The sequence below is a fragment of the Lolium rigidum genome, chromosome 1, assembly GCF_022539505.1.
Source record: "Lolium rigidum isolate FL_2022 chromosome 1, APGP_CSIRO_Lrig_0.1, whole genome shotgun sequence".
Taxonomy (NCBI): domain Eukaryota; kingdom Viridiplantae; phylum Streptophyta; class Magnoliopsida; order Poales; family Poaceae; genus Lolium; species Lolium rigidum.
The window spans coordinates 253,783,932-253,799,669 of record NC_061508.1 but is presented as its reverse complement, the minus strand read 5'-3'; the positions used below and the strand labels follow the sequence as shown (position 1 = coordinate 253,799,669).

The following is a 15,738-nucleotide window of genomic DNA, read 5'->3' as shown; positions in this document are numbered from 1 at the left end:
GCGTGCCGACCGGTCAACCGGGCGGCAACCGAGCTCCAAACGAAGAGCCAACAGATCCGGTTGCCGACCGGTCAGCCGGCCTGCAGACCGGGGTGTCCGGCGCTCGGCCCGGTCAACCGGGCGGCAACCAGGCGCCGACCGGATGACCTCGGGGTCCGTCCTACCGACCGGTTTGGACCAGCTGGTCCGGTCTGTGGCCCGGTCTGACCGGGCCCTGGACCGGACGGCCCGGCCCCAGGCCCGGTTGACCGGCTTCCTCGACGGTTGACTCAGCCCAACTTTTCCCCAACGGTTATATTTGCTCTTGGGCTATAAATAGCCCTTCTTCCACCTTGGGCTGAGTAGTTCTTCCCATTCTCTCTCCTCCATTGTTGCATTTGAAGAACTTGCTCTCTCTCTTGATTCCTCCCATAGTTATTGCTATTTCTTGAGGGATCTAAGAGAGGAGATCTAGATCTACTCTTCCACCAATCCATTTCTTCTCTAAGTGAGGCGAACTCTTGGGATCTAGATCTTGGAGTCTTTTGTTGACTTTCCCCATTGTTTTTCCTCTTCAATCTCATCCTAGCATTTGTTGTTTGGGTGGGATTTGAGAGTGAAGGATTTGAACACCTCTAGTGTTCTTGCTTTGCATCATTGCATAGTGTTGAGCTCTCCACCACGATTAGTTCGAGTGAGAGACCGTGAGCTTGTTACTCTTGGAGGGTGACCTCCTAGTTGGCTTGGTGATTGGTGCTCCGGTGATCTCTTCAAGAAGATTGTGAAGAGGCCCGGGCTTCTTCTTCGTGGAGCTTGTGAAGTGGTTGTGGAGCTTGCCATCTCCGGAGCGGAGGAAAAGCTAACCATAAGAAAAGGGCCATTATCCTTTGTGCTGCGTTCGGCTCGGGAAAACAGCCTGTTTCCAGCGACGCGACTGGGTGGCATCTCTGGCATCTCGCGCGCCGTGAAGACCAATCTTTTTGCTCGGCTGTAAATACGAATTTCCCTCATCTGCCTTCTTGAGCCTGCCGGGCGCGCTTACTAGCATAACAACCGAGATTCAGCGGATCAATTCAAAACGAATGCAACTAAGAACGTGCACAGGGAAAATTACAACTTCCGGTCAAACCCAAACACACGCCGGCCAGCACCACTGCGCCCGTAACATTACACAATCTCAGGTTAACACTAGTACTCACTGCTTCTGCTAGCTATTACAAGAAACCAAAACACCGACAGCCAAGCGTAGCCAGTCACCGAATCAATCGACAATGATCATTTCAAATATCAGGTCCGTAAAATTAATCCACGATTGAAACTACTGAGTAGTATATATCCCTGTGTGCTATAGCCACCCAGAATACCAAGAATCAGGAGCCCAAGCACTACGCATGTGTGCTGTAGCCAAAACCTAGTCATCGCTACCAATTAGCAGGTCACACGCTGCTCCACGTATACGTTAACGGGAGAACCAAAAACTCACCTAACCATGGAAGCATAGAAAAAAGGCCACCACTGCCTGTTTTCACGTCCTAATTAAACTGGTTAACTCAATCGAGAATGATCATTTCAATTATCAGGCCGGTAAAAGTAATCTACCATTGAAAGTATATTCCTTTGGTACAAAAATTCAACAGCCCACCATTAATGTATCTTACTGGAAATCAATAAGTTGACTAGTACGTACCACCAGCAGCAGGTATATAATTCAACAATCAAACCACTCAGAATACCAAATATCAAGAGCGCAAGCACTACCCGCAAAAAAAAAACAAAAAAAAAACGCGCAAGCACAACTTATCTGTGTTATAGCCAAAACCTAGTCATCACTACCATTTAGCATGTCACAGGCTGCTCAATGGCCATGGAGCACGTATACGATACAATGGGTGAACCACAAATTAACTCACCTAAACACAGAGGCATACAAAAAGGCTACCGCTACCTATTTCCGGGTCCTAATTAAGCTGGTTAACTCAAGTCTTGATCTTCTGTCCATTACCAGAAAACCGAGGACAGAGGGAATGCCATCAAGTCTCGTGATAGCAGTAGCTAGTCAAATGTAGTCAGCGAGGGACGCGGTGGACCGGCCAGAGCCGCACAAGACCAAGCCTGCAACAACCTCCCCTGCCTGCAGTCACATACACACACATAAACTTCAGCAAATTTGTACAGCTCAACACAAACAAGCTCTGCTGATGTATACCCACATGACATCCATATAAACACGACAATGAACACTACAAACATAGCCAATTACCAGAATGCGTATGCATGTACTTGCCATATAAGAAGCCAAATGATATTAAGTGCATAAGGCAGGAGCAAAATACAATCATATTCAGTGGAAACATGCTAACATGTAGAATTCAGAATCAAGGGTATCATTTTGTTCTTACCATGTTGCGTAGCTACAGCTAGATAACAAAAACCACCCAGTGAGCCAACCGAACCTAAGCATGCCATCTAATCAAATTTCCTAACGACAAAATATAGAGTCCATTGTAGATCACCACATAATACTAAACCAAAGCAGTGCCAGTACAACCACACCACCAGAATCCTAAATAAGAAGAGACAAGTGAGGACCATGATACTCACCTAAACCCGCCAATTCGAAGAAGAGGGCCACAGCTGCCAGACGGCTGGATCCAGCGGCCATGACTACCTTCTAGCCAGCTGCACATCCACTTATTCCCTGAGATTCGAAAACACAAAGATAAAGCAAGTGGTCAGGAACTGATCCAATTCGAAAAGGAAATACTACAGCTAGAGAACATTCAAGTCAGGCAACAATTTCCAAGCTACACATACAGGGTACATGTAGATGTCATTTCCAAGCAAGGCTGATATATAACACAGATGATCCATAAAATTAGCAGAATTAATTCATCGTTCCTGAGATAATATTAACCAACAGCAGCACAGGCATTTCAAACAAGGAACAACAGAATCAATTCATCCTTATAAGGTGGCAAAATTTGTGTTGACTCACAGAAATTAAACTGCTTTGTTGAACTAGTGGTCCAGATCAGCTCCAAAGAGCTTGAGGTTCTGCCCACATTTAATAAAAACTACAAGATCAGCTCCAAGTCAGGTTTAAGCTTCACAGTTCACATTCATCAAGTCGACCAAACAACAAGTTCAATAAAAACTTAAGGATAATCTAAAACTAGTGGTACAGATGGTCAGAATGTCAACTTCTTTCTTATTAACACAAAAAATTACTAGAACTACAAACCATTTCCAAGTCACAAACAAGAAACAACTTAGGTGCAGATATCACTCTTTCGAGATAAGCAGCAACATCATAGGCATTTCAAACAGGCAGAAACAGAATTAATCAATCCTTTTAAGGTGGCTGCATTGTCTTGACTCACAAAAGATTTAACTACTTTGTGGAACTAGTAGTGCATATCAGCTCCAAAAAGCAGCAGCTCGGTTACATGACCGCATATGGTTGTGCACCTCACATGTTAGAAAAGGAAACCAGGATTATTATGCACATCACATACACCGATCACAAGAACATTTGCTCAACAAACGTCATGAGATGGCATATAAGAGATCTAGGGTTCAAGCAACCTAGAAAATACAAGCAAATACAAGCATATTCAGTGCAAGCAAGGAACATGCTAGCATGTAGAATTCAGAATCAAAGGTATCATTTTGTTCTTACCATGTTGCGTAGCTACAGCTAGATAAAAAAAAAACCCAGTGAGCAATCCAACCTAAACATGCCATCTAATCAAATTTCCTAACTATACAATATAGTGTCCATTGGAGATCACCACATAATACTAAACCAAAGCAGTGCCAATACAGTGTCAAGACAACCACACCACAAGAGTCCTAAATAAGAAGAGACAAGTGAGGAACATGACACTCACCTAAACCTGCCGAGTCGAAGAAGAAGGCCGCCACTGCCAGCCAGATCAGGCGGCCATGACTACCTCATAGCCAGCTGCACATCCACTTATTCCCTGAGATTCGAAAACACAAAGATAAAGGAAGTTGCCAGGAACTGATCCAATTCTAAAATTCTTACTAAAGGAATTAATAAAGCTAGAAAACATTCCAGTCAGGCAACAATTTCCAAGCTAGACATCCAGGGTACATGTAGATGTCATTTCCAAGCGAGGCAACAATTTCTCTACTGTCTACAAAGTCAATTCATACTGAAAAAATAAGCCCTTTGTGCAAACAATGAGCACAATTACTCTTCAACACTAGAAGCTTTGCCAACATATTAAGCAGTATTAAATCATCCTTCCCGAGATAATATTAAGCAACAACAGCACAGACTTTATAAGGTAGCAGCATTTGTGTTGAATCACAAAAATTAAACTGCTTTGTTGAGCTAGTGGTCCAGATCAGCTCCAAAGAACTCCCACATTCAATACAACTCAGGTTTAAGCTTCTCATTCATCAAGTCGACCAAACAACAAAGTTCAACAAAAACTTAAGGATAATCTAAAACTAGAGCTACAGAAGAATGCCTATTTCTTTCTTATTAACACAAAATAAAATACTAGAGCTACAAACCGTTTCCAAGTCGCAAACAACTTAGGTGCAGATATCGAGCTTTCTGAGATAAGCAGCAACATCATAGGCATTTCAAACAGGCAAAAACAGAATTAATCCATCCTTTTAAGGTGGCTGTATAGTCTTGACTAACAAAAGATTTAACTACTTTGTTGAACTAGTAGTCCGGATCAGCTCCAAAAGCAGCAGCTTGGTTACATGACCGCATACACTTGTGCACCTCACATGTTAGAAAAAGAAACCAACTACTCAACAAACATCATGAGATAGCATATAAGTGATCTAGGGTTCAAAGCAACCTAGAAAATAGAAGGAAAACAAGTTTATGATCAAATATACATATAAAGAGTTGCAAAATACTAAAGTATGATCAAGAATTAGGCTCTTAAGCCATCATGGTAAATATAAGCGATTTACAAACTGCAACAATTCAAAAACGAACAAGATTTTGAATTGTTGCTATGTTTCGCTACTTTTTCTTGCTGTTTTCGATGTGAGTTGTGAAATCAATTGCCATCAACAAGCAGAAAAAAGGCTTAAGGCTTATACTACGCAAAGGCGACATAGGGCAAAAATCATTTGAGGCGCGGAAAAGATAGGCTGCTTCATTGATGTGATATTGAACTACCACAGGCAATGCAAATATTACAAACCTGAATCCGGTGCCAGCATGATATGCTGCTCCAGGGATTTGATCCCGACTTACCGCACATAAGAAACCATCACGCAATGAAAACAGAGACTAACTGAAGCATTCATTCAGGCGTAGTGTTCTTCACCAAAAATATGAACAGGGTATTGCAACAATTCCAACAAAACCCACTGCCATCAAACCATCATATTTTCCAAAAAAAATCATATCAAACCCACTCCATCCGAAACACACATAGGCAGAGCTAGATGGGCATGCTATCACGGAGAAAATAGAGGAGAAATAAGAGGAACCAGAAATTTACCAAAGCCCATGGAGTTGAAGACGATGGCCACCAGCTGCCATAGCATGCCGCTGCCGCAGTGAACTCACGGGCTGGTTTGCACTCTTGCCAGGGACACCTACAACGAACGTCCATGCAAACCCAGGTGAATTTCCTGTAGGTGCGAAAATTTCTTCATATGTATATCCAGTGGAAATTTGAGCCACGCATGCAGCACTAGTATGAAAATCTAGAGTTAACTAAAGCAATGTATCCTGCAGCAGCAGCTCTGCAAATACGCCCACATACAAGATTGGGTGGATGGTGTCGATTCTAGCGAGAGAACAGGGGAAAATTAACTTCGACCTTTGCGTGGCGATAGGTGTTCCTGGGTGGCGAGCTCCTGCAGGTCGTGAGCGCGCTTCGTCCGGCCATCACGGCCGCGTCGAGCGGCACCCCCGAGGATGTCGGCGAGCGGGATGCCGGAGCTCGCGCGCGGCGGCGGACTTGGAGGTTCCCTTGGACGAGCAGCGGCTCCCATGGCCGCTGAATCGACGGCGAGGGCCAGCCGCACTGTGCGAGGCGAGAGCCGTCGTCCTCGACCCCGGCCTGCAGTCCCGGCACTAGGGTTCGCTGCGGGTTGGGGATGCAGCAGGCTCGGGGATGCAAGCAGCAGTCCGTCCTCCCGTCTTCCTGCGCCGGCCGCCGGAAAGGAGACAGCTTTTCGAGGCGGCGCGATTAGGGAGGGGTTCGGGAGGGCTTCGTCGACGGGGAACCAGCGGGGAGAAGGCGCCGGAGCTTCGTCGGCGAGCGGCGGCGGCATGCGTGGGCGGGGGAGTTGTGTTGGGTGAGAGAAAAGGGGACTTGTGCGTCCGTCCCTTGGTTTTCATGTTTGGCTGGAAATTAATTTTTTGCTGCCGAATTAATTACCAGCTCTTCTATTGTGTACTCAACACTAAAACAGTCAATAACAACAAGTGATGTATCGCATGCAATAGTACGTACCTAGCTCTTTTTTTTTCACTAGCTAAAAATACTAGTGTCGAATCCTCCTAGTTGCTACGTATGTTAATTCGGAAAAAAAATTAGTTACTGTGTATGTTCATACAAAAATGTGACATGTTTTTCTAAATTGGAATGCATCTAGATGTTTTTTAGTGTATACATACCTTCGAATTTAGATAAATCCTTTTATGAATGGAGAGAGTACATATTATGATTTCACCATTGAGAATTATGGATGGATATGTGCTATATACATAAGCATCACATCACATCATGACATGTATATATGCAAACCGTCTCGAACGATCCTACTACTCTGTGCTAGCTCGCGATGAAGTCCACCAAGCCGAGAAAAATCTCCCTAGACGTAGAAAATAGAACATATACATAAAACCTAGGCCGTGAACCACTTTGAAGTGGCATCTCATATGAAACCCTAGATTTACACCTAAGCTGGCAATTTGATCCATGGGCACACCCGACCCGAATTGGCGGGGTATGGGTTGGCAAGTTTTCCCATGGGCAATACCCACGGGCGACATGATTAGCCATGGGAAGGATATGGGCACGAGTTTATACCAACGGATGACTCGTGGGTCGCCCTATTATTGTTTTCAATTAATAATATGTGCATATAAGGGTGGCATAAAGAGGAAAATCAATACACAAATCTGAAGTGGCACCTCATTCGCAAACATAACTTCCCTGGAGGATGATTTCATAATTATAGCACAAAATTCTCACTTCGAGGCCACGATCAACTCTTATGTCACAAACAAATACATGAGCACTTGGAATCGATCATGACTTTAGAAGTAAACAAGGGGTAGGCACCACGAGGCACACAAAATAGGGTTTCGCTTAAAACCGTGAGAGGAAGGGTAAAAAATATCCCCTTATTGCATTGGGTACTTATATGGGTATAAAAGTGTGGCGTGAAGAGGAAAAGCCAAGATATAACTCGAAGTGCACCTCTTTCGTAAACATGACTACCCAGATGAAGATTGTAGACTTATAGTGTTAAGCTCCCATTTCGAGGCCTCCGTCCCAACTCTTGTAAGCACGTGGGATCCTTTTGACGTTTTCATATTTATAGGACCCACACTAACACACACACAAAAGATAAGCTTCACATGGAATCACCACTTTGGATGAAAGATAGGGGTACATTCCATGCGGACCACAAAACATGGTTTCACCTGGAATTGGGTAGGAATGATCGGAATCCCTACCCCCGTTGCATGGAATCCTATTATGGGCATAAACAAATGGTGTAAATAGGAAAATCGATTACACAACTCCAAAGTGGCACCTCTTTCTCAAACATGACTACCCCGGAGGAAGATTTTAGACTTATAGTGTTAAGCTCCCACTTCGAGGCCTTCGTCCCAACTCTTGTAAGAACGTGTGATCCTTTTAACGTTTTCATGTTTATAGGACCCACACTAACACAAAAAAAGATAAGCTTCACATGGAATCACCACTTTGGATGAAAGATTGGGGGTACACTCCATGGGGACCACAAAACATGGTTCACGACACCTAGGATGGTGTAAAGAGGTAAATCGATTACACGACTCCGAAGTGGCACATCATTCACAAGCATGACTATCTCGGAGGAAGATTTTAGAATTACAGTAGAAAACTCCCAGTTTGTAGCCAGCGGCCCAACCACCAGTCTGTATAGTTAGTGGCGCATGTTATTTCTACAACGCTACTGTTAATTACAATGGCGTTGCAAAAAAGTTAAACGCCACCACTAAGCTACTACTGGTAGCGTTGCGTTAGAAACGAAACACCGCCACTAGGTGGGGCCAGCATCTTGACCAAGCGAAATATAATATGGTATTGTACGCCACCATTGTTTTGGTAGTAGTGGCGTTAGGTTGTACTTGGTGGCGTGAAAATGGAGGTACATATATCACGCAAACCAACCTGGTTGTGGTTGGTTTTGTTAGGACATCTCCAACGACCCTACGTATTTTAAAATGCGTCGCCGCGAACGGTCCGATTAATTTACGCAGAGCCGCTAGGATAAGGTGCAGATTCAATTATTTAGTCGCCCGCACTTTTGCGTCGGCCGTGGAGATGCTCGTCTCCCTAGTCCATCCAACATCTTGGAAATTATTTTGTATACAACATTACATAAGCTGATTGGCCTGAACCGAGAAACACTCTCCGGGTTCTGAACCTTCGGGATCATAACAATGACAGAATTGTTCCACCCTTCAGGTATTTCACACGTATTTACTGCATTCAACACTTCTTGGACTAACAAAGTCCAAAATCTCTTAAAGAAGATCGCATGTGAATAGTACTTTCCTAGTTTTTCTTGTTTTGGTTGTACGTGCTTTCAAGAAATTTGTTAAATATCAAAGAAGTAAATCTGCTGAAAATTTGCCTCTCTAATTTTCGTATAGCTAAGCTATGTACTCTATTGGAATCACACAACCATAACACACGCATGCAGAACGGTAATTAAGGATGCCAGCAAATTTTGGAAAGTCGAACCGTCCACAATGCAGTTAGTAATTGGACCAGATTGACTAGTATACTAGTATTGATTTTCATCATGTAATTAAGACATAGCACGGGACTACATGTTATCGATCCGTGGCACGATAGATCTCCGCTGTCCATCCTCAATCCTGCTCCAAACAATCAACGATGGATCCAAACTCTCTTCATGAAAATTTATTTTTGGAGCGAACGAAAATCGTATGCCAAGTCCAACAAAGCCGGAAGAAAACCCCACCCCACCCCTCACATCCTCTACCCAACACAGCGACACGTCTTTTCCCCTTCGCAGCGCCGCTTCTCATCGCCGGCAAATCCCGGCCGGTTCCGGCGATCCCTCGCACCGCCGACCATCGCACCGTGACCAACTCCTCCTATTCTATACCGTCTCCTTGTCGTGCAACCACCGTTATGCAGCCCCCACGGCGAGCCCTAGACCCACAGGAATCTTCCAAAGCGGCGCCGCCGCGTGGCTTCGTCTAGTTCTGGCCGACCCTCCTGCCCAACTTCATCTCCAGGCCGCATCCACGACCACCCACTAGCACAGATCGAATGGCCCCTTCAGGTGACAACATGTGATCGTGGCTGGTGGGACGGGCTCACAGCGGCGCCGGGAGTGCGGCGGGGAGGCACGGAGGACGAGCCGGTGGTCGCCTGCATAGCCTGTTGTTGTTGGCGTCTTCTTCTCGCAACCCGGCCCTCGACCTACTAGTGCCGACCACCTGCTCCTACCGCCGGCCACCAATCGAAGCAAACTACTACAACCGTGGTGAAGCCTCTCTCTTCCTCTTCCGGTTTCCTCCATCCATTCTTGCTAAATATTTTGGCTTTTCTTCCGTTAAACATGTAGTTAGTAGAGAAAGTCACGTTCATCTGAATTTATGTTCAGTCTATTAGCGAGTGTTATTCAGCTGCGTGCCAACTATTTTTCTCCAGTTCCTTGGGCTGCCGGTGTGATCTGCACACACCAACGAGAGAGTTGTTCCGTCGCTCTTTTGTTCATTGCCTAAATTCTCTCTATTCTAATTGTAATGCAATAAATGCGAATTTTCTTTGTGCCTGCTGCAGTTTGTAATCATTTCCTAGGTGGTCTTGGAGTTCGTTTGCTTCCTGTTCGATTAATCTACAGGTTTAGATTTTTCTCATTTTAATATTCAGAGTTCCGCACTTACGGGGTCATCCATGGCAACAAATCGAACGGCTTATGCGGTTGACGGCGTGTGACGGTAGGGCTGCGGGAGGGGCTCGCTGTGTTGCCGGGATGGCGACAGGGAGGCACGGAGGACGAGCTAGTGTTCGTCCGCCCTGCAGATCCGATCGGAGCCGCCTGCTGGCATCTTCTGGTGACCACACCACCAAGGGTTCTACTGTAGGCCACCACTCCGAGATGGTATGGCCTCGCGAGGTCTCTTTCCTCCTCATCCATCTAATCTTGTTAACAAATGCATCTTTTGTCCTATTGAATTGCATGTGTATACATGAGATAAAAAAAAGCATAGGCATGTATCGATGTACTGATTGGAGAAGCATAAGGATGTGTGTGTGCATCAACATGTATGTGCGCGGCTCCTTTAGTTTCGGTCACTGATTATTCATAGGAAGTGTTGATATATTTCATAGCGTCCATCTATCTGTTGTTGTTGTGATAATTTGGGACGTTGAAACTTATTCTGAAACCTCAAAGAACTTGTTACACACTTTGTGGAGCATTGGTACATATAAAGAACTAGATAATACCCCGCGCGTTGCTGCGGAAATTTGTTTTGATATCTAGAAGCATCACTTATATAGTTAATAACATGAGGTCCGTTGCTGCGGGACATTAGCGTGCCAAAGATAAAAAAATTACAATAATAACATAAAAAATTGTTACAATACCATAATATCACTTAGAAATAAAACTAAATAGCTGACATCTTACATTGCGAACGTTGGTGGACTTGCCTTATAATAACTTTTCTACTGAACTCCCAAATGAGTTCCTATTATATTTACTATGAATAGCTTACACGGGAGGTATACCACTTCTAAGCTCAAACTGCACTCGATATGAATCGCCCAACATTATGAATTTACTTATGGATGTTCCAAAAACTACTGGACTTGCCATGAAGACCAGGAGGAAACATAAACATGACATATCAGCTCAAGAAACAGCACAATAAGCAAAATATCATGTTTGGACAATAAATTATTACAAAAGTGTTTCAATATCAAATGACACATTGTTACTCGATTTTACAATTGGTGGTGAGAGGTATACTTTTACATATGTGTAGAAGGCAAATTAAAGAGATCAACCAGAAGTTATCAGTAGTTTAAGTGGACTTTATACATCATGTTAGTGGATGATGTACATTTTTCCTGAAAACAAATCATGCCTTACAACACTTCATATATATATATATAAACAAAGAATATGTGAGAGATGAATAATACGATATATTCAATTATGAAATTGTGGTGGAAAACTACGTACACCAGATTGCATTGTCAATTTGATCTATTCGTTTGAACTGAATATTATTTATACAATACCACTTCTGCACTGGAGATCAAGTTTGAAGCCAGAGGATCAACATATATCATCAGAATCAGTTTTCCCCTACAGAATTCAATAAAGAGGCTTAACTATCATATGCACATCTTTAGTCGATATTGATGTTAGACTTGATGTAATACTTCTTTGGATGAGGATTGAGTTGTCATGAAAAATATCACGCTGTATGCATACTTCGCAAGAGGAACTACAAAGCAAGAAGCTTTATTCACATCAACTGAAACATTAATGTTAGCAAAAATAAAAATACAATACCATCATGAAGTTAGAATTACCTATCCTGGTACTTGAGATTCAACAATGCCAAGATTTTGGTGAAAAGATACATAGAGTAAACAGTCTAAAATAAGATAACTTGATGATGCTGGATGATTTAATGCCAGTGTATAATACCTTTTTTTTCTTGTTGAATCTCAAGGGAACTATGTTGCTGCAGAGAAAAATCAAGAAGAATATGTTACGTATAACAGTTGGTTTAGTGCATGTCTGTAAGCCTGTACAAATGTATCAGATCTTATGGTGTAGTGCCATGTCTTTTGGATAACATGCAACCTTCAATGTGGTTTAAACCTGCAATTTTTTGGATAACATGCAACCAAGATGAACATGCTTGCTGAATGTGCCCTAAGATTTCTATAAATCTCAAGTCAAACGCATAAAGACTAAAACTGGACCATGAACATCAATTACAGTGATACTATTTGTTGCTGGTGTAAAGCGTGATTGCTGAAACAGATAAAGGAAATCATGCAACTCACCCGAGCACATAATGATCTTTTTTGCATATCGACCTCAAACTACCCATCAAAAGGAAGTGCAAAGGTATATGAAAATACTCAGGGGAGACATGGAAAAAATAATAACAGGGCGACCATATAATATTGTGGTGGTCTTGAGTTATGGGCTAACCTTATACAGTAACGGAATATGACGAAGGCAACGGCGGCGGCACCAGATCCGTCATGTTCAGCAGGTAGAGAATAGAAGGGGCGGCTCTAGGCTGTTCTGTTTCCGATCGGAGGAGGGTCGCGGCCATGGATAATACAATCAAATTCTGAGGGGCTTGACCGAGCAACACAATCCAATCCAATCAGACGGGGATGAGAAAATGCTGAGCAGATTTCGAGCCCTGCCGGAGCACAATCTGTCAAATTGAGAGAGGGGATTGAAAAGTAAGAGGAAGAATGCAAATCATGAGCGGCCATACCAGAGTGGAGACTGGTGCCAGAGATGCGATGCCATCAGGCTTTTAACATGCAGCAACAATTGAATTGATCGAGCGGTTTCTAGTTTTCTACTCGATGAATGGCAGAACACATCGGACGACTTCATGAGCATTTGTTGCGAGGAGCCCATCGATCGTGGTGAGAGGAATCATCGGGAGGCCGTGCGTCGTGACCGAGGAGGAATAGGTGCTGGTGATTAAAGGGCCACATCTTGTGGAGGCCCGTGGGTCTGGCCATGAAGGTACTGCCGTTCGGCTCCCGTGAGTATCGCGACGAAGCTTGTGTCGCTCGGCTCGTGCCGTGTTGGTCTGCGCACAAAAAACGTGGTCTACAGCTGGGAACAATGAGGGAAAGGTGAAGATTCTTATTCAGGTGACGTGGCTCGCTGTGAGACCAGCAAAATGGGGCCATCTATTAAGAAAGAGAAGATAAGTTGGTCGTCTTATATTCTTGTGATATCTTCAATTAAAACATGTTTGGGCCGGAAAGGGTTTAATTCGTTTCCAATATTCACAGTTGGATTAGAGTTGAGAGTGACCTTGCACTTGTAATATAGTTGCTATATATCTATCTTGTAGTTTTGAAAATAATTTGCTATAATCCTCGGATATTTGAGTTTTTATTTGGAACAAATACACATAACTATTTGTTCCTGTTCCACTATAGGTCATAATGACAAGGTTGGATTTCAAGTACATGGAGACCAGCCTTCAAAGATGGTCCGATGGATGAAAAAGTAAGCGGAACAGGTGGTGGCCTGGAGTGATCCGGCCATCTAGACGTGCTTTTTATCATTAGATCTGATGTAGTTTTTGCTATAGTTTTGTGGTGTCCTAAAAGGATGAGTGAATTTGTTGTGATGTTGCATGTTGTGTTGGTTCATGCTCAAGTATGGCTGCATCTACGTTTCTCAATGTTCGAATCTGATGTAATCTCCAAGACTTTTAGTAGTATTTTCTTGACCTGATGATAGAAATCATCAACATGTCTGTTAAATTAAAACCTGATCAAAGATGCACATCATATTATTTAGGGTGTTTAAGTATTAGGACAACAGTCTCTTAGATAAAATATAATTTGGGCCTGATTTTGTACTGCCCATTATGAGCAAGAAATGATATATAAAACTAGCAGGCTGCAACTGGGTACCACCTGCACGTTTTTGAAATGAACTGTGTCTACTGAGATAATTTAGGCTTGGTATTCCATGGGAAGGCTAGGAGCTTTCAGCTTTCCAAATTTGCAGGGTTTGGGTTTTTAATCGTAGGGTTGCTTATGTTTTGTGCCACATACACTTCATGTGTTTCTATATATTGTTGTCCAGTGAGCAAGGCTGCTCTTTTATTTTTCTTCTCACTAGAATGGCAAGCAGGGTCGAAAATTCTAGATACATCCAAATTTAGATAAATCTAAGACATCTTTCATGAAATAGAGGCAGTAGATTCTACCAAATTTCTTTGCTGTTGGAAGCTAGGTTATACAACCGATCATACTTGAATAGATTTGAACTCTGTTCAACCAATTCCCCTCCTTCCTTTTGCAACACAAAATCTGTCTACTTGTAATTATCACTTATATCTCCAGCTTGTGTGATGTTGCAATAAAGGTTTCCATAAACATAAGACTCAGAGCTGCATGAGTTAGTCAAAAAATAATCTTTAGCTTATATCCTCTACTAATTCTGTTGACGCTTGAAGTTAATATCCCTGTCAGTCTAGATATATGTGTAAATATATACACGTTGTGCTCTCTGCCTTTGGAGTAGAGGTAATCATGTTGGAACATTATTTTCCTTAATTCATATAATGCTCTGTGTAATGCAGAAAAATGGTACATATTAGAGAGATTCCTGATAGTTGCATCTAGTCACTGAAATAACAATTGTTTCAGGAAACTACACATTACTGCATATTATTATCTGGAGGATTAAATAAGTCCATGATTTTAAAGCCTTTACCACACAAAATATACTTGATGCAATATTGATTAATTAAGTCGGACAATTTCGCAGATTTTTTAGACAACGTATATGGCATCGATCCACCAGAAATACACATCCACAATGGAATGTTGAGCTCAAGAATATCTTCATGTCAGAAGATAAAGTAGCTGACTAGATGATGGATCATTTTTGACAAAAGGATCAACTTATGTCAGATTTTCCCATCTGAAGTAACTTCTTTATGCGGGAGTTGAGGGGAATATATCTACACTAAAATTATCTTACATTTGTTGCTTAATCGATATTGGTGGAGAAACATACAACCTACCAATTTATACGTGTGTTGTTCATTTTATGGCAAACAACGAGGTTGTGATGGATCCAACTTGCTCGATAGTGCATTTGTAACTTTTTCCATATAAAAATTTAGAATCTACATTACTTTGAGAAGGCCAAGATCTTCCAATAATCTTAATTCTTACATCTGGATTTAATAATTTTCTTTATATTACAAGAAACGAGAGGGTTGCTGCCCATGCTTAATAGTAGGCCTAATATATGCAAGTGAGGGATAGTACGTGCTTAGTGTATTGATTTCCTGTTTAGTATTGTGTTGTACAATTTTTGTTTTTGCGAATTATTGTGTTGTACAACTTAAAGCTTGATGAATTACTGCATGCTCTAGCTAGTGAAAACTGGCATGCTGCAAGTAGAGATGCTGTTGTGGTCTGTTTTGTCAGTTGGTGTATATATTGCCATTTGATAGAAAGTGCCCGGTCTTGACATGAACTGTTTCTACATAGGTAATTCAGGCTAGGTATGTCACGGGAAGACTAGGATCTTTCACCTCTCCAAATTTGCATGTTGGGCCTATTCAATGTTTAGAAACTACAATGCTGCATCATGTATTCTGGTTCTTCATATGCTGGAAGAGTTGATGTTGTTGGAAAGGACATATGGTCAGTTAATTTCCTAACAGTTAACAAATAGTATTCAAATGTTGGTTAATAAAGTTTGGATTTTTTTTTAATCCTCGGGTTGGTTATCTTT

The 15,738-nt window shown here is 42.5% G+C and overlaps 1 long non-coding RNA gene across 2 annotated transcripts; it reads right to left on the bottom strand.

Annotated features, from left to right (window-relative positions):
* Positions 1–1,604: 1,604 nt before the first annotated feature.
* Positions 1,605–5,903, bottom strand: LOC124692735. Of its 2 annotated transcripts, XR_006999661.1 has the most exons (5): positions 5,481–5,903; positions 3,870–3,962; positions 2,975–3,033; positions 2,581–2,677; positions 1,605–2,110 (listed from the first exon to the last, which is right to left on the bottom strand). It is a non-coding gene; the product is annotated as an uncharacterized LOC124692735 (long non-coding RNA). The 2 variants fall into 2 exon arrangements; XR_006999660.1 differs by lacking the exon at positions 2,975–3,033 and having other exon boundaries at positions 5,481–5,899.
* Positions 5,904–15,738: the final 9,835 nt, after the last annotated feature.